Raw genomic sequence first — 18,566 nt, forward strand, 5'->3', positions numbered from 1 at the left:
TACTCTGTATCAGTCAATGCATTTGCTTCTTTATTCCTTGCTCATCAGCTGTGCCAGGCTGGGCTTCATGTGCAGGTGTGAGAACCATGAAGCAAAGCAGAGTGCTGATGTCACCTGAAGGGACACAGACACTGTAAAAACTCAGGGAACCAAGACATGAAAATGCATGTATTAAAAATCAGCTGGGCTTTGAGTGTGTTTCAGAGTTTGTGGTCATCCAGAAGCAATGACGCATTAAGTTGGAAAGCCGGTTTATTGAATAATATCAGAAAGGTAGTCCATAAAAATCAAACAAAAGTTTGGGGACTGTTGAGCTCCAGGAGTGGCACAAGCACAGTTCAGCCAATTCATTAACTCTCAGTATCCTGGCACTTTTAACTGAACTGATACATATAGTAAAAATATAGATTTCTTTTCTCCCTAATAGTTAAAATGAAGCCCAGAGTTCACATACATATACTCCACTTGCACTGTGCATAGCTGTGACACCACAATCCTAGATTGCATCACAAGGAAAGTGAGGAAAAGACTGATCAGGGGTTGTGTTAAGCTGGGAGTCACAGGGTTCCACAGGAAGCCTGGAGTGGGCACATCCCTGTTTCTGTCAGTGATCCCCTGGGGAACAGGGACAGACCTTGTGATAAGCTAAGGTCAGATCTTTGCTTTTGGACCTTGCCATTGCTGCTCTTTGCATTGAAAAAAGCAAAGCTCAGGAGCAGAGATGAGGATATGAGCATGGGGAGACGTAAGCTGGCAAGGAAAACCATGCACTGTTGTGCCACCACCTTCGAGCAGGTAACAGGGTTTGGAGGGGCAGCTTGGTGATACTCCAGGCTCAGCCCTGTGAACACTAGAGGAGAGGCAAGTTACACAGACTGCAGAGCAGCCAGCAGTCCTATTTGCTTTTTTTATTATCTCTGAGGAGCTGAAAACCTCCCAGAGCTGGGCTTTTTTCAGTACACTTCATTTTCTTAGTGGCTGACTTAACGAAGGTAAAGACCTCACCAGGGAGCATCCCTCAATACAGAGGATAAACAGCGGGCTCGTTCTGCCTGCACCATGTGTAAGCAGCGCTCAGGCTGCTCGTTTTTTCCCTCAGTGCTGTCCAAATATTGACTGTGCTCAAGTGCCACTAAAATAACATTCAGTGCTTGTGCAATCACTTCAGGCTTTGGAAGTTCTCAGACTGAGAGCATAAATATTTTGCTGAAGTGCTGCTTTTTAAAATCACCCTTTGAGAAGAGAGTTGTCGTCCCACAGTCAGGTTTAGAGCAGGGGCACAAAGCATGCACTGGCCTACGAGCAACCCTCAGCAGGGTAGGAGGCAAGCAAGGAAGAAACAAGGAAGAAACCCCACAGCATTGTAGCATGGTATCTCAGAGTAGTCGAGCAGGCTGCACGAGACCAGTTTAGAGGAAGGGGAGAGGAGATGAAGCACCAAAATCCAGAAAAATTTTGTTAAAAGCTGAGTTTTGAAGAAAAGCATGAAATTCTGCTGCTCCTGAGGGGAAGGATGGATTTCTTCCCTGTAACAAGCAGTAGGAGAGGTGGAATGGCATGGATAATATAAAACAGGAGATACATGTAAATAATAAGGAATGGGAAAGCAAATGGGGGAAATAACTCTTCCTTTGTTAGAACAGTGCTAGTGGCAGCTTTATAGCAACGTACCATTTCTATTTAAAGCCTAGTTTGGGGGCTATAATGCCTCAGCTGTTTTCTGTACCATCTGGCTGAAATTTAGCATAAAATGCTATCTTGGAGGTAAATGAATTCTATTCCCTTTATCAAAATAGCAGTATTCGGGCAAGGAAACGAAGATATAAAAAGAGACACATTCAGGAGTGTTATTTTAACAGCTAAGGGCAATCTTCTCTTTAAAAATAGCTTGAAATAATCTGGTTATTGAATTGACATCCAATTCTGCAATCAGTGTTGTCTCTCTGCGCTCTAAGGGTCTCCTGTACTTGGGTACATGAGTGTGAAGGCTCAAAGCCAGGCACACAGAAGTGGCCTACCAAAACCAGCCAAGGGTGCATGACACACTCAGACACCATTTCTTGCTCCACTTCCAGGCCACCATGCTTGGGAGGCCATGCACACCCTGGAAAGGGCACAGGCTGCTTATTAGCAGTCCTGGACCACACCTCTCAGAAGTTGGTGGTTCCTACCACGCTCATTCCTCACCCATTAACCTGGATAAAGGCTTCTTCCAGTCCTAGCCAACTACCAGACAGGAGTTGTCACCTACCCAGTTTCTCACCATGTGCATTACTTACCATTTCACAAGATGGAGACTTGCTCTGTTTCCATCTCTCACAGCTGAACATTTCCTTTTCCCTTAAACACCACACAGTTTATTTTCTAATTCATTCTAGATAAACCTCATTATTTTCCTGCTCTTTGCCACTTCACCCCACTAGCATTTCAGCCATCCTTTGAGTTGAAGGTAGAGCTTTATCTGCTGAAAAATTTCTACTTTCCAGTCTGGACTTTGATTACACAACAAGTAATATTGCTTGGTGGAGGAAGGTTGTTGGAATAATTTGTATCTTTTTTACAAACTGACAATAAAAATTTAGCTCCTTGATGTATTTTCCTCCCTTAAACTGTAGTTATGCTTCCTTGAATAGATAAAGGCAAGATAAATTCAATTACAGCATAATTTCTCCCAGGATGAATAACCTTTAAATCAGCTCTGATATCAAAACGCATTATGAGATAACATACTGTCCATTACATTGTTGAAATTGGGGCTATGGCAGTGCCTAGAGTTGTCAGTATGAATATCAAATTATTTATGTTCCTCTTTGCATCCTTGAATACCAAATAAGCACAGGGCTCCTTGCTCTCAGTGTTCCTCTGTAAACACTGATATTTAATGGAGGCAAGAGGTGCTTGCTTGACAGCTCTTGAAATTGCAGTGCACTATTTATCACGGAGATGAACAGCACTGCTACCAGCTCCCATTCTGCTGTCACCTTGCTGAGAGTTTCCCTCTTCTTGGGGAACAGCTCAGGACTGGAAGCTCAGTTACATCTTCCACGTGGCTGGCTGCATTGCTGCTGCTCAGAGCCGGTACACTGATAAAAATAAAATAAAAGGGGAGCCACTGTAACATCTTGGGACAGCACTCTGTGTTTGAGCTGTTCATCAGCAGCAGTTTTGAGGTGCAGGCCTTTCCTCATCAGGCCAGTCACAAGATTTCAGAGTTCTCCACATCCTCTTCCATTTTACAAGACTGAATACATTAGAACAGTTATTGTCTGCTTTTGGAGGACATTTTTGTCAAAACAAGATTCAGTACAAAAGCAACATGACTTAATGTCATTCCTCTCCAAGGTTAGCAGTGCCTGAGTTCTTGAGGAGAGCAGCAATGACTACAGCAACTAAACACAGTGTGCTCCACACGACAAAGATTTCTTCCTGCAAATCAAGTTATCCCTGCGTTCAAGGTTACAAAAGTTGAGAGCATCCAACTTGTTCAGAACAAATAATCCAAGAGAATATCAAGTGCGGGCCTGGGAGAGGGAAGAATTGTTTGCTGTTAAGCAAAAGGGTAAGCCCAGCTTCACTTCAGAAGCAAATAGAGAAATCCAGTGGTCTTGCACAAGCTAGACATCTTCCTGGTTGCACCCCACAAAGCAACCTCTGAGTGTCAAAGCCTCCAAACTCAAGCACCTGGATGCCTTGTTAGAACCTAATGAAACGATGGGGGCAGAGCAAGAGGAGCAGGCAGAGCTCCTTGAAGCAAACAAGCAAAAAGACAGAAGGTTTGAGCAAGGAGCACACATCCCAAGGGGAATAGGGAAGGGCAGGAGGGAATTGGTGTTTTGTTTGTGCCCAGACATCAAGACCGCTTAGCAGAAGTACCTAGAAGCTCTTATTCCTGGTTTCATTCTAACTAGCATTTTCTTAAACACTTGATAAAAAAAAATAACCTGGGAATTCAGTAAGTCTCATGGCCAAGTAGTCTATTTAAATAACCTCATGTCTTATGTTTGGTGGCCCCCTGGAAGTCTGCTAGATATTTTTTAAAGAGAAAAATCTAGATTTGTGTTAAAATGTGTAAAAACATCTAAATAAAAACATCATACGATGGGTGAGCAATTGGCTAACGGGCAGGGCCCAAAGGGTTATGGTGAATGGGGCTGCGTCAGGCTGGCGGGCGGTCACTAGTGGGGTCCCTCAAGGCTCCATTTTAGGGCCGGTACTTTTCAATATTTTTATAAACCATCTCGATGTAGGAATAGAAGGTATTTTGCTGATGACACCAAGCTTGGAGGAGTTGTGGACTCTGTTGAGGGTGGAAAGGCCTTGCAGAGGGATCTGGATAGGTTGGAGAGCTGGGCGATCACCAACCGCATGAAGTTCAATAAGAGCAAGTGCTGGGTCCTGCACCTGGGACGGGGAAACCCTGGCTGCACGTACAGACTGGGCGATGAGACGCTGGAGAGCAGCCTAGAAGAGAAGGATCTGGGGGTCGTGGTAGACAGCAAGTTGAATATGAGCCAGCAGTGTGCCCTGGCAGCCAGGAGGGCCAACCGTGTCCTGGGGTGCATCAAGCACGGCATCGCTAGTAGGTCAAGGGAGGTGATTGTCCCGCTCTACTCTGCGCTGGTGCGGCCTCACCTCGAGTACTGTGTGCAGTTCTGGGCACCACAGTATAAAAAGGACATGAAACTGTTGGAGAGTGTCCAGAGGAGGGCTACGAAGATGGTGAAAGGCCTGGAGGGGAAGACGTACGAGGAACGGCTGAGGTCACTGGGCCTGTTCAGCCTGGAGAAGAGGAGGCTGAGGGGAGACCTCATCGCAGTCTACAACTTCCTCGTAAGGGGGTGTCGAGAGGCAGGAGACCTTTTCTCCATTAACACCAGCGACAGGACCCGCGGGAACGGGGTTAAGCTGAGGCAGGGGAAGTTTAGGCTTGACATCAGGAAGGGGTTCTTCACAGAGAGGGTGGTTGCACACTGGAACAGGCTCCCCAGGGAAGTGGTCACTGCACCGAGCCTGTCTGAATTTAAGAAGAGATTGAATTGTGCACTTAGTCACATGGTCTGAACTTTTGGGTAGACCTGTGCGGTGTCAAGAGTTGGAGTTGATGATCCTTAAGGGTCCCTTCCAACTCAGGATATTCTATGATTCTATGAAAATGCAAACATCCAACCCACCTGAGAAAACCCGAAGGCCACCACACCCACGGTGGACAGTCCTCCCTGTGAACTCCAGAGCACCGAGGAGCAGCTCTTCTCCCTTCATCCTCCCACAGCATGAGATGTCCGGAGCCCCAGCCCAGTACCTAGATGAGGTCTTTCTTCACTCAGTGTCAGGTAGCCTCCTGCAAGCCACTTACAATCTGCTTTCAGTCTTCTACCAGACAGAGCTACCTTCTAAAAAAGCCCTGGGATTTAATTCAGTGCACATCTGATGCTGCTTGCCGAAAAAGCACAGGATGCTCTCAGATGAGAGCAAGCTGATTTCTCTGAAGCAGAAGCTGAACTCGACAGCACAAAAAGCTTTGCCTAGTCACAAACCAGCAAGTGTCCCATATTTATCACCAGGATTTAGACAGCCCTGTTTGACAAGCCTCCACTAAGCGACTTCACAAATCACATTATGTTTATCTGCCTTTGTTTTCCTCCAGCCAAGGCAAGTCACTCTTTAAAAACAACAGCTGTTAGCCACAAAATTCCAGTCCTTGGAAGTCAGCATAACTTATTTCATAAGTCTGTCATGTATGATTTACCAGAGAGGGAAAACCATTTAAATTTAGTTGACATAACCAACAATAATTGTTCTGTGCGTCTGAGTTTTATTAATATCTGTGCATTGCTGGTGATGATGTATGAAAGAGATGGAAGAAGATGTTTTGGATCTGGGAAACAAGGCTGGCCCTGCAGGGCTGGATAAGTATCCGTCTCAGAGATGCACATAGCTACAACAGGAGGTGGCATTTTTACGGCATAGTGAAGCCTAGCTGACAGAAAGCAGAATTACTGCGACAGCAAGCTTTCTGAGGAGCCTCAGGTGGGGAGGAGAGGGGAGAGACTTCCTGATGACATGGAGCATTCAGTGGCTGAATCTGAGAGTATTTCTCAGTAGGAACCCTCTGAACATTCTGCAGTCACATTGCTCAGCAAGAGGTACCCAAATGCATTTTGGTAGCAGGAGACAACACTGCTCAAGGCACACAGAGATGGCAGAGGTGCCAGACCCACCCCATGCCCCACAGCTGCTTTGAACCATCTCCTGCTCAGGAAAGTCGTTTTGTACCTCAGCCTCAGTTTCCCTTCATTTTAAAAAGGGCAAACAGTCAGCTCTTCATGCTGTTTGATGAACTCTACAGTATTATAAAGCACCTAGCACAGCATTTAACACCCTCTTTGTCACCCCCACAACTCAGGTGTGCTGCTGCAGCTGCTCCATTTCCAGCTCAAGAGCAGGGCAGGTTGTACCAGACAATGCAACAGCTTCTTAACAGGGGGTGCATCCTGCTTAATTACAAGGTTTTTGCATCTTTTCCTGGCTAAACATTACATAGACACTCTTCAGTACACAGCAGGATAGAAAACTGAAGTAAGGTCAGAGCTGGCAGACTCACTCCTGACAGCATTCCATGGCATCCATTTCCCTCTGAAGATGCTAGTCCTCTGCTTCAGACCCCACAGCGAGGGCCAGATTCTTCCTAAAGCCACAGGAAAGCACTTCCACTAATGTCTTTTAATAAATTTGTAGATGTATCTCCTCCTCTGCAAGATTTAACATGGTCAAAAACCTTCCCCAGTCCTCTGAGCTTCATTTTGTTAGCAGAAGCAACAGGGGAGCTGCCTGCCTCTCCTCAAGCTTTCCCTCTTCTGCAAAAACCTCTTTGAGAGAAGTTTTCCTCCCATGCACATCCCCAGCCATCCATGGGCTTTCTTCCCAAAGAGGCAGCTCCTGGGTACAATGGTTGTGTTAGGCTAGCACAGAGTAAGCCAGAGCTGCCCGAGGACTCTACAAGCATGGCCACTGCCTGAATCAGGGACTCCTAGAGACCATACCAAAACAAAATAGTGAAAAACACACACAAGAAGTAATACTCACCACACACACACAAAGCCACCACACATACAACAATAGAACCCTAATAGATAAACCCTAAAGCCTTCTCCTGCTGCTTTGGGGTCCCTCTGGAAATGTAGTCTGTCTGTCTAGCTACTTCTACACGTTAAAGAGTCTAGTCAGATTGGAGGCTTCAAAATTTAAATAATATAAACTGGGGAAGCTGTACGTTTTACTCAAGGCAAACAATCAAAAAGACTTAAATGCAAGCCAAGTCAGACTCAAGAAGGTACTTACTAATGAATCTCCATCAAGGAGAATTATAAATTTAGACAAACCGTCACTTCACTTCTATTACCTAATGCACCACAAATGATTTAAAAAAGGCAGCACAGAACTTCCAGTACAGAGATGAATCCATTTTATGACAGCAGATCATTCAGAAAGTACTCACACAATGATTAAGCTAATAAAAAGAGTGATCAACAACATACTATCACTTTATCCTTATAGGTGTTTCTCCCTTAGCAGAAAATGTTTTCCTACTTTTTTCTTTAACTATTTATAACATAGTGAAACAAAACCTAGTATAACATTTTTGTTTATATAAATGCATTTGTGGCAACAAACTGTAAAACAAAAGTTTCAGTTGCAGATTTACCAGGGATTTTAGGGCTCTAAGTATTTAGTTCTTCCCTTTTTGTATCACTTTCTAAACAAAACAGAATCAGCATTCTCCCAGTCCATTTCCATCTCTATATCTACAGTATTTGCTCATAAGTTTTGTGGAGTTTTCAGTTTTTGTGAGCGGGGAAGAGGGAAACCCACTATACTGCTGCAGGTTCAGGCTTACCTTTGATAACTTGAGCAATGAAGAGAATAGAAAATTTTGGTGCTTATTTGACATGATAAAAATATCATTGCCCAGTTAATTAAGTGATAGCATATAGAGGTAACAGTCATATGTGAGACTGGAGGAAAACTCTTCAGGTTTACCATGTTAATGGCACAAGGCACATTTGTCATTATAATAATCCACAAGTTGGAAAAGAAGGTTTCTAAGATTTCCAAATAAAGTCTGGAAGTGATGGGCTATTTAGGACTTTTTGTTTGCAAGAGTTATTTAAACCATACTCTAAAAATTTTTGGCATACAACAATAAGGACAGAACATGAGTTATTTAGCAATTCCGGGGAAATTACAGAATTTTAAAAGTGTTTCTAAAAAGACATTCTCCCCCTCACATACCACTAAATCACATTAAATTATCTCATTCCTTACATTGATTCATGTTTTTCTCCTGGAACTAACAGCCCTCCTTTTAAATGCATTGCAGATGTGTTTAGCATATGCAATACCCTGAGCTCAGTCAAGTTAAGCACGCGTGTAACAGGACACTAGAGTAGCAGACAGGTTTTATTTACATTGCTGCAAGCTTTCTGAACACAGCAAAGATGAGTTATAGCCCTGTGTAAAAGTAATTATAGGCAGCATCCAGGTCAGAGGTGTACAGAAGAGACCAACACAGAGACAAGGGCAATTGAACAGAACCTGTCAAGATGGGAAGGAAGGAGACAGAAATGGAACATGAAGGCTAGGACTTGGGCACCAATACATTATCTACAGACACTGGTTGAATAACCCTGCCTACAATGAGGGCCTTTGAAATGTACCCTGAGATACCACAGACAAGATAGAACTAAAGAGCTGGAGCATGGGATCAAGTTGCATGCTGAGCTTCAGCAGGTGACCAAACATCACAAGGACTGCCACCAAGGGTGGATGTCAAAGGCAGGTCTTCCTGGGGGGGGGACGACACACGCATCAGTCTGCAGACAGCACTGGCACCAGGGGGATTTCTACCCAAATGGCATTCAGGCTTCAATTTTTTTGGTCAACATCTATATTTAAAAAATAATAATCTAGGAAAGTTTTTAATTAGAAGTCTAAAATTATTCCAAGCAGACTCAGGGGGAAAAATAGACTCCCTGTCAGCTGGGTCAGAGATCAGGTAATGGACATACATGAAGTCATGAAAAAGAAATGCAATTTGAGTAGTATCAGAAGTGGCAATCGAACTTCAGAAGACTGATCAAAATCCAGCCTTCCTGAAAAGGTCATGGTATTTCTCTTACATTTTTTGTTTCTAGTTCTAATTTGCCTCTTTTTCAGATCTTCCTTTCTCTAACACAGCAGCTCACTTTGGTTTCCAAAGGCTTCCTGGCTACCATGCCTCCAGCTCTCACAATTAGCTTATTTCTTTTGTTGAAAACAATAAAGCCTGGAGAGCTACCTCTAAAGAAGCAGTCCATTACAAATGGGCCAAACTTGAAGCAAAACTAAATAAATCCCTCTCAGTAGTTCTTGGATAGCCAGAGTGCCCTGAATAATTCACTGTAAGTCATGTCGCACCCCAGCACCTCCCAGGCCAGTCCAGCAGGGCCATTACTTTTATTTGGTCCTCCATTTGCCAGGTTCTGCAGGGATTTAGCTGAAGTGCCTTGTGGCAACACACAGTAGTCTGCAGGCTGTGAACCCTCAAGGAAGTCAGGGATCACCAGGGGCACAGTTAAAGCTCCAGCTGTAAGGACAAAGCAGAGCTTGCCACTTTATATCCAGTAGAAAACTGGATCCCTTGTGCTCTTCTTTAGCCTAAAGCTGATGAATTATTGATAACCCAGGGGTGCCTTTTTACCAAACTGAGGTCCCAAAGTTGAGCAGAAAGAACTAACTGAGGAAGAGCTCTTTCTACCTTATTTCTCCATCTCACAAGAATCAAGATGTAACCAACAATGTTACTTTCAAAGAGCCCAAGGACAGCTTCAAATCCTCAAGGACTACAGAAGAGCTCCCTACAACCAACCCTTCAGAGGCAGAACTGTCCCAGATCTACCCAAAAGCAGTCAGAAACCAGAAGAAGCTACTCCACTAAGGTGGCACATTGCAGCTTGATGACTGCAATTGATTAAGCATTTAAGCTGTGGGAAGTGCATAGTCATAAAGGGAACCCCAGGTTGCACAATCAGTGCTAGGCTCCCTGAAGAATCAGGAGAAAATGAGACACCGGTTTCATCTGTCATCCTGATACTTGGAGAGCAGCCAGGCATTCCCAGGGGACTCAGACACGCCAGGACCCTGATTAGTGACCAGGCTGCCTCACAGGCCTAGGGACACCCTGAAGTCTGCCCTTGCTCTCCTGTGCTGCCTCCTCGCACTCCTGAGAGGGTTTATGTTGAGCCCTGTTTCTGTGTTTGTGTGTACGCTTAGACTGCTTATAGGGAAAACATAGGAGAACTGTGCACCTTAAGAAAACTAGCAGCACTATACTTGGGTCCCAGCCTGTGGTCACCCATTAGCACACAAGTCTATTTTATCCTTGCTATAATCCGAGGCAGAGATCTGGACTCTGGAAACATTTAGCACAATCAGAGTTTGTGCTAAAAAAAGGCCCACAGAGCCACACTAATTCTGCAATAGGTCTGAATTAGTTGCTCAGATGGATTACCCATCTTGGGACTCCTCAGGGGATCTTTTATTCATTCAGAACAAACAAACAAACAAAAAAAAAACAAACACATTTCTCCACACATTTACTTTTGTCCTGAAGCTAGTATGTCAATTATATTAAAGGTGCAGCAGATTGATGCAAATACAGATGGAGCATCTGACAGGGAATCGTATACCTTCGCTAAACTCACGCAGTGCAGTGGAACTTGCTATCCAGAGGGCAGATTTCTTTTCCCAAGAGATGCAGAGCAGTGCCAGACTTATGCAACAAAACTCAGATCCTCAGAGAAACCAAGTGTTTCAGTTGTGACTTCTCATTTGCAGAAAAGAAACCTATTTTCCTGGATGACTGACCCATTTGAGTCACAAGGATGTAGCCATTCATGAAACCCTAGGCTGTATTGATTATATAGAACTCTGTCACCTCCAGGTCTGCATGTGCATAAACTATTACCCAATAGACTAGGAACAAGCAGATAGGACTCTGAGGTATGTAGCATGCCATACTTTGAGTGCCATCTTCTGGCAGATAGTACTGCATGCCTGCATTTGCATACAAAACAGCCATACTTCATCAATGACATTTTTAACACCAGTTAAGCAGCTAATGACATCTTGCAGCCTTGGCCAAAATTCCTGCCTAGGTGAGCACTCGGTAGTTTCCTTTTCCCACGTCAGGCTAGCACCCGTGCTCCTAAGAAATTTCTTGGCTATTCAGGATTGTACCAGTTCCTGGTCTTCCACTGTCAGCGTGGTTTTAATTAACCTTGAAATCTTAGAGCTATCTTTTTCTCATAAGAGATGCATTAGAATTTTTCTTCATAAACATTATAGTGACAAAAGCTCTGGACAGAAGCCCAGGACAAGCAGTGCCTAGTCCTGAGGGGCACTCCCTGATGCCAAATGAATGTTACTTTTAGCTTAAAGACTTTCTGCCAGGTAATTGCTAATATTTCTGCTAGATGGAGAGCTCAAAGATCATGATTTTCTGGAGTTCAATTTTACTGACTCAGAACTAGGTGCTTGGCATGACTTCAACTGTTTTCCACTAGAACACATCCTTGGATCCAGGAACATCGAGTTCCCATTTAAAACAGGATTTAGGCACTCATCAGTGAAAGATGTCACATTTAAAATTGTTCTTGCTCTTTGGTTCAGCAGTATTTCTAATGCACCTAAGCTTTGACCAACTGCCCGGGGCTGAAGAGAGGCAGTTGCTACAGCTCTGATAACAAAGGGTCTACAAAAGCCTTCAAAGTACTTTTTTAACCAGTGTCACCAGTATCTCAGGGAGATTCAGGAGTTCTCAGTTCTAGCAGACTAGCTGCATGGAACTGAACTAATTAAATTGGTCTGAATAGACTGTAGGGCTCTGATGGAAGATTGCTAGCAAGCGTATCTGCAGTCCTGTTGCAGCCGGGATTACATCAAGCCTTGCTCAACCATCCAGTTTTGTTCCAATATACAACTGCAGTTGTTTGTGTGATCTCCATGTGACTGCTTCTCTCAGGGGCAACTCCCGCATTACCTGTGAGAAAATTCCAGTTTCCTGATAGTTTTTGTGATGAAATTCATGATTATTTTTGTTGCTTTATTTTGACCTTCCTACCAAAGGAAGTAGATCTCCTGAATCTAGTGTTCTCTTCCTCAGCTTAGCACAATAAAATTCCCTAGCCCATACACACACAGTGCACACATCTGCAGACAGCATTTGAAAAGGTTATTTTTAAAAGTGACAACTTCTAAAAGACTTTAAGACAGAAGTTATGATGTTACTTGTATTAGTTCCCTGATTTAAGGTAGGAAATAACTGTTGTTAGAAAGATGCTTGAAGAGAGAAGAGACAAGTGGGCTAATTATGTCAATACTTTTTCTTTAAATGATTTCTCAGCACATGAAGATTTTTATATCCATTACCTCAGCTTCAAAGCTGACCTCAAGTTTCCTGGCTGGCCTCCCCTTCCCTGCCCTCATGCTGCTACCAGAACATTTCTGAAAGAACACATGCTTACTGCTAACTGAGAAGGTTTTGCAAAGTTAAAAGGTCATTCATTATCACCTTCACCGTGCCGTGAAGGATCATACTGCAAGGCAGGACACTGCTTCACACAGACACTGGTGCAGAAGCAGGGAAGTGGGAAATAGCTAGCTCACCTCTTTCCAAATTTCTCCAGGCACTGCTGTGATAACCACAAAAGACATGGAGATGATTCCACAGCATGATCTCTCCAACTTCCCCTCTTCCCTTCCCCTGTATACTCCCTTCCTGCTAGAAATGGGTCTGTAATAGATGTAGATAATAATGTTTATTAGTAAGAACCCAAAAGAGAATACCAGGCTGTGAATATTTCCCTGTTCTGAGAAACAGAAAGATCTAAAGAGTTGCACATAACTCAGTCACTGCTTCCAGAGCAAGTCTGCTGGAAGATTCAACATTATTGAAGGAAAATAGCAGAACTGGGGGAATAGAACAAGACTGGACAAGGCCATACATTTGCTGCAAACATTGATAGTTTTATGCAAAACATACAGACAAGTCAATTTTCTGCACTTTTTTTTTTTTTTTTTTTTTTTTTTTTTGCACTGAGGTACCTCCCTGGGAAGGGTTTTATTTAATGTCCTGTCTGTTTTAACCACACATGTGCTTATGCCCTTCACCAGCTGAAGGGCTGTCTTGACCAAAGCACTGGTTTATACATGTATCATCAGTTGAAAGGACTTAGCTCCTCCATATGTTTTTCAAATAAGACCAGCCCAGAGTAATTCCTCTTAGCATCAGTCCTATCATTGAATTTGATAACAATTCACCAAATTAAACCAGCAGGTAAACTTAAATCCACTGATTTAGAGATTCAGTTTTAATCACAGCCTTTGATTGCTGCATTATTCCATTCTGATAGTTTAGTGAAGTGGTACCTGATTAGCAATATGCCTGTTTCATTTTGTATTTATTTGCTCAGCATTTTAATAAAATTTACGCAGGACTGGTTATTTCAAAGCATAACCTGGTTCATAAATCCAAAGCTAAGGGCAATTTAAGCTAGGGTATAGAAACATTGAACTAAATAAGAGCTGGGAAGACAAAGACCCAGGTTGTATCACCAGAGCCTGCCAGCCTTTGTTACAGGGCAAGAACCAAGGGACTGAAGTAGGAGAGGAGACATCCAGGGTCCCACATTTCCTCAGAGCTGGTTGCAACTCAAGCAGCAATGAAACCCTCATATATATACACACCTAATATACCTGAAAGTAGCCACCTGGGTCCCATCAGTACTACCTGATGGAAAATAGAAGCCTACACATTACACTAAAGAGGTCTGAAGCACACAGAACAGCACTCTGGTATGTGAGCGATGGCTGGATTTATAACAGGCTTTCCCTGCCAGTTGAAAACAAATGTCTTCTGTTCTACATTGCAGGGAAACTTCCCTTTTAGTCTGCTCAGTGAATTTCCAAAATGCCCTGAAGCTGTCAGTTACCTAACCCACTCATTTCCATCAACAATGTCTTGCATTTTATTTTTGTAATAGTAGGCCTAAAAAATAGGAAAACACAATGCCCTAGAAAGCAGAGTACATTAAAAAAAAAAAAAAAAAAAAAAAAAAAAAAAAACACTCCAAGAATGTGCGTATGTAAACCTCATGCCACACTGATGAATGTGGTATGATGAACCTAGAGACATGACAGAAAAAGTAAATGGCAGATCCCAAAACGCAGGGGTGGAGTGGAAGAATGGGAGCTGGCTAATTGATTTGCCAAAGTGTTTCTGTTAAAGAATATTAATGTTTTCAGACAATCCACAAAAAGACCCTGTAGCAATATCATATTAAATTAATAGAGTCTCATCATTATGGTAATCTCAGCTCACTTTTATAAGATCTGTAGTGTCATCATAACCAAAGAGGAGTCCCCAAATAACTCTGTAATTGCTACGAAATGGCACTGAAGTGCTAGTCTTTAGCTGCACAGCATTTTGGGTGCCTCATGACTAGGGCTTTTTGCCTGTAGTGCAGCTAACTGAAGCCTCATATGCTGGTACAAATCTATTTGGGAACCAGTCTTCCCTGTCATAAGAAAACACTTAACTACGGCCTGCCCCCAGAATAATTCACTATCACATCTAGCCAGATTATTATTTGGACAGCCCTTACCAGCAGTGCTGTTCATCATACAGCTCCCTTGGGTATTAGCATCAATTGTCAGAGCGGAGGCTCCAGTACCTGCTGGGCTGCTCCTGCCCCCCTAACAAGAACCAGGCAGTGAAGCTAGCCCAAGTCCCAGATGGTTTGCATGCCTCTTAGCCCCACACCAGTAAAATTATCACTTCAAACCAGGAAAGGCAATGACAGACAGGGAAATTATACATACATTGCAGAAAAATAAACCAAGAAAGTGATCTTTCATAGTGAGCTTTCACAGAATCACAGAATTTCTAGGTTGGAAGAGACCTCAAGATCATCGAGTCCAACCTCTGACCTAACGCTAACAGTCCCCACTAAACCATATCCCTAAGCTCTACATCTAAACGTCTTTTGAAGACTTCCAGGGATGGTGACTCCACCACCTCCTGCGAAGCCTCTTCCAGTGTCTAACAACCCTTTCGGTAAAGAAGTTCTTCCTAACATCTAACCTAAAACTCCCCTGGCGCAACTTTAGCCCATTCCCCCTCGTCCTGTCACCAGGCACGTGGGAGAACAGGCCAACCCCCACCTCACTACAGCCTCCTTTAAGGTATCTGTAAAGAGCAATAAGGTCACCCCTGAGCCTCCTCTTCTGCAGGCTGAACAAACCCAGCTCCTTCAGCCACTCCTCATAGGACTTGTTCTCCAGGCCCCTCACCAGCTTCGTCGCCCTTCTCTGGACTTGCTCAAGCACCTCCATGTCCTTCTTGTAGCGAGGGGCCCAAAACTGAACACAGTACTCGAGGTGCGGCCTCACCAGAGCCGAGTACAGGGGGACGATCACCTCCCTAGCCCTGCTGGTCACACTGGTTCTGATACAAGCCAGGATGCCGTTGGCCTTCTTGGCCACCTGAGCACACTGCTGGCTCATGTTCCGCTGGCTGTCCACCATCACTCCCAGGTCCTTCTCTGCCTGGCAGCTTTCCAACCACTCATCTCCCAGCCTGTAGCTCTGCTTGGGGTTATTGCACCCCAGGTGCAGGACCCGGCACTTGGCCTTGTTGAACTTCATGCAGTTGACCTCAGCCCATCGGTGCAGCCTATCCAGATCCTCCTGCAGAGCTTTCCTACCCTCGAGCAGATCGACACACACACCTAACTTGGTGTCATCTGCAAACTTACTGAGGGTGCACTCAATGCCCTCGTCCAGATCATCGATGAAGATATTAAAGAGGACCGGCCCCAGTATCGAGCCCTGGGGAACGCCACTAGTGACTGGCCTCCAACTGGACTTGACTCCATTTACCACAATTCTTTGGGCCCGGCTATCCAGCCAGTTTCTAACCCAAACTTTCATATAGCTTAAGTTTTTTCTCATGGGACTTTGCTCTCATTCTGTCAGTTCTGCAATAAAAACTGTCCACAGCTCTTTTAACTTTACCTTTCCCCACAATGCACATGGATAGCATGAAGTTGTGTTAGTGGCTTGTCATTAGCACTGCTTAGAGGGCTGGAAAGCTAGATAGCAGCTTTAAATACCCGGTGGTAAGACAAACATGAAGTGAATGAGTAGATGTGGCCAGTGGTAGACAGGCATTTCTCTGCCATATGCTTCCTCCACTATACCAAGCGTGACATAGTGGTGAAACAACCAAAAGCCTTCAGTAAGATTTCCCTTCTAGCTTGCATTTGTAGACAGAAACAACCAGACTACCACAGTGCTGAAGAAAAAAAAAACGTTACCTACAATTTCTAGATGTGATACTGCACCTCTGGAAAGATACACCACTGCCTGGGACATGCCCAAGAGTGCACAAGGCAGCCCCTCCTGCAGCCAAGGGAATGATTAGCATGGGATATCTGTGCAACTTCACATGGCTCAGCTGAGCACCAACACATTGTCTCCAAGATGCTGGCTTTAACTGGACATGTCATACAAAGAGCTTTAATCCCTCCCTAGCATAAGCATAAAAAGAATAGGGCTGAGCTTGACCGAAATCAATAATCAAGAGGGAGAGCTGTTTAGTAATTTGCATCATAATCAGTGTCTGCTACAGCATCTTTGCTGACAGCTTATTTTTAAATCCAGTTTAGGAGTATTTCAAAACAGAGCAGTCCTCCCACTGTACTGGCTACTTTCCTTCCTGGGCAAGAAGAAAGTGTGCATAGATAGATGATAGATGTGTACAAGCATTGGGTGTCACCGTCCTATTGCCAGCCTAGCTGCTAGGGTGTTTTCATGCACACACATCAGAAAAATGTCTACAGACACACCTCACAGAAGCCCTCATCTTCTGTTCAAACTCAAGTATTTGCTTTAAATACAGACCATAATACCCAGTGGTATTATAGCTTATATGGCAGTCTTGCAGACAAACTTCTTACAGCGATAAATAATCTTTAGAACACATCTCACTTTGGTTTAGCTTTTCAGGAAAGCACTGAGAAGTACCTAACATTTAGAAGGTTAAAGCTATGAAGCAACAGCTTGGCAAGCTGGGATACACTGACAGTGCAAGAGATGCAGGATTTCCAGTGAAGGTATGTTGCCTGGCACTAGCTCACACTTGAATTAGCCCTCAGTCCATCCCCAAGTCAGAGTCCCCTGAGCATCCATGTGTTAGACAAACAGCTATCACCTGGGCTCTCTTTTTTGGAAAATCCTTTTAAAAACAAATCCACATGCAAGACTGAGATAGGTCACTCCAAGGACTCCCTCTAGCAGGTAACAGGGACACAAAAGCTATGCCAGGTTCAATCTCTGAACAAAATTCTCCACTGGCATCCCTGCACACTTTGTACCTTCAGGCAGCACTCTACAACTTGTCCCACTCCAACAGCTGCAATAGCCCTCATTGTCTCAGGCTCTCTGAAACACAGTAATAGCACAACAAATTAATTCCTTTCAGGTGACAAGAGCACCACACATTGCTAGAAGCACCTCCAGGGGTGAGCTTGGGGAAAGCTGGCCTGGGGTTTAGCCCTGAGCAGCACAAACATACACTACTGGGTTTCTGAGCCAAGAACTCTTTGGACAGCTGTGCTGGCAGCACAGAGACAATCTCAGCCTTTTTCTTCTTCATAAAGGTGTATGGGATTTCAAGGTTTGCTGGTTTCCAAACAAATACACAATCCTCTGTGCCCTGAAACACCCCAGGCACACAGCAGATTGCATTCTACTCCCTTAGCAGCTCCCCTTGCCAAGGGCCAAGCAACACAGTTCCTCTCATTTGTTCCCAAACATGGGGCACCTAAGCAAGCAGGATGAGTCCTCCTTTCCCCCAAAGCACCCAGTAATTAAAACAACAGAACCCCCCCCCCCCAAAAAAAAAAAAAGTAGAACTCACTTTCTCACCGAGGTGAAATCTCCCTGGCAGACCAGCTCACTCTATCCCATCTACTGAAGCTTTCACACTGTGATCTCTCTTCAGCTGCACCAACCCGCATGCTTTCCTCTCCCCCCGGGCTAGGCTCCTTGTTACTGCCTGCATCAGGTGATTTTACTAATTACCTTCACGGGGCACACAAGTCTAGACCTTGTACAGATGCAGCTGAGCTCCTGCACCCTGAAAATGGGAATGCGTTCACTGGGTGTTGTCTCATTTGAAAAAAAAATAGGCCTCCTTCAGCCTGCTCACACCTTCACCCTTTCCCAACAATTGTAAGTCACTGAGCTTCTTTGATGAAAGGCTCTCCTCTAAGTGCAAATTATTATTAATGAATTTCCACCTTGGCTCCTTGACAGGAAAATGTACCTTGCAGCATGTTATCTTTGCAGCCATGCACCCCTGGCACTTATAGATTCCCTCATCTGGCAAGGAAGGCACATTGCCAGGAGTGATGTTCAGAGAGGCTCTCTGTGCCCGATCCCAGTGCCTTTGTAACTGGTACGACAAA

The 18,566-nt window shown here is 44.2% G+C and overlaps 1 long non-coding RNA gene across 1 annotated transcript; it reads right to left on the reverse strand.

Moving 5' to 3' along the window:
- Window positions 1-6,751: 6,751 nt before the first annotated feature.
- LOC137865753 (uncharacterized) lies at window positions 6,752-18,133 on the reverse strand. The gene is made up of 3 exons (XR_011102071.1): window positions 18,017-18,133; window positions 12,703-12,829; window positions 6,752-12,076 (listed from the first exon to the last, which is right to left on the reverse strand). It is a non-coding gene; the product is annotated as an uncharacterized lncRNA (long non-coding RNA).
- Between the last annotated feature and the right edge of the window lie 433 nt (window positions 18,134-18,566).

The sequence above is a fragment of the Anas acuta genome, chromosome 17 (genome assembly GCF_963932015.1).
Source record: "Anas acuta chromosome 17, bAnaAcu1.1, whole genome shotgun sequence".
Classification (NCBI taxonomy): Eukaryota; Metazoa; Chordata; class Aves; order Anseriformes; family Anatidae; genus Anas; species Anas acuta.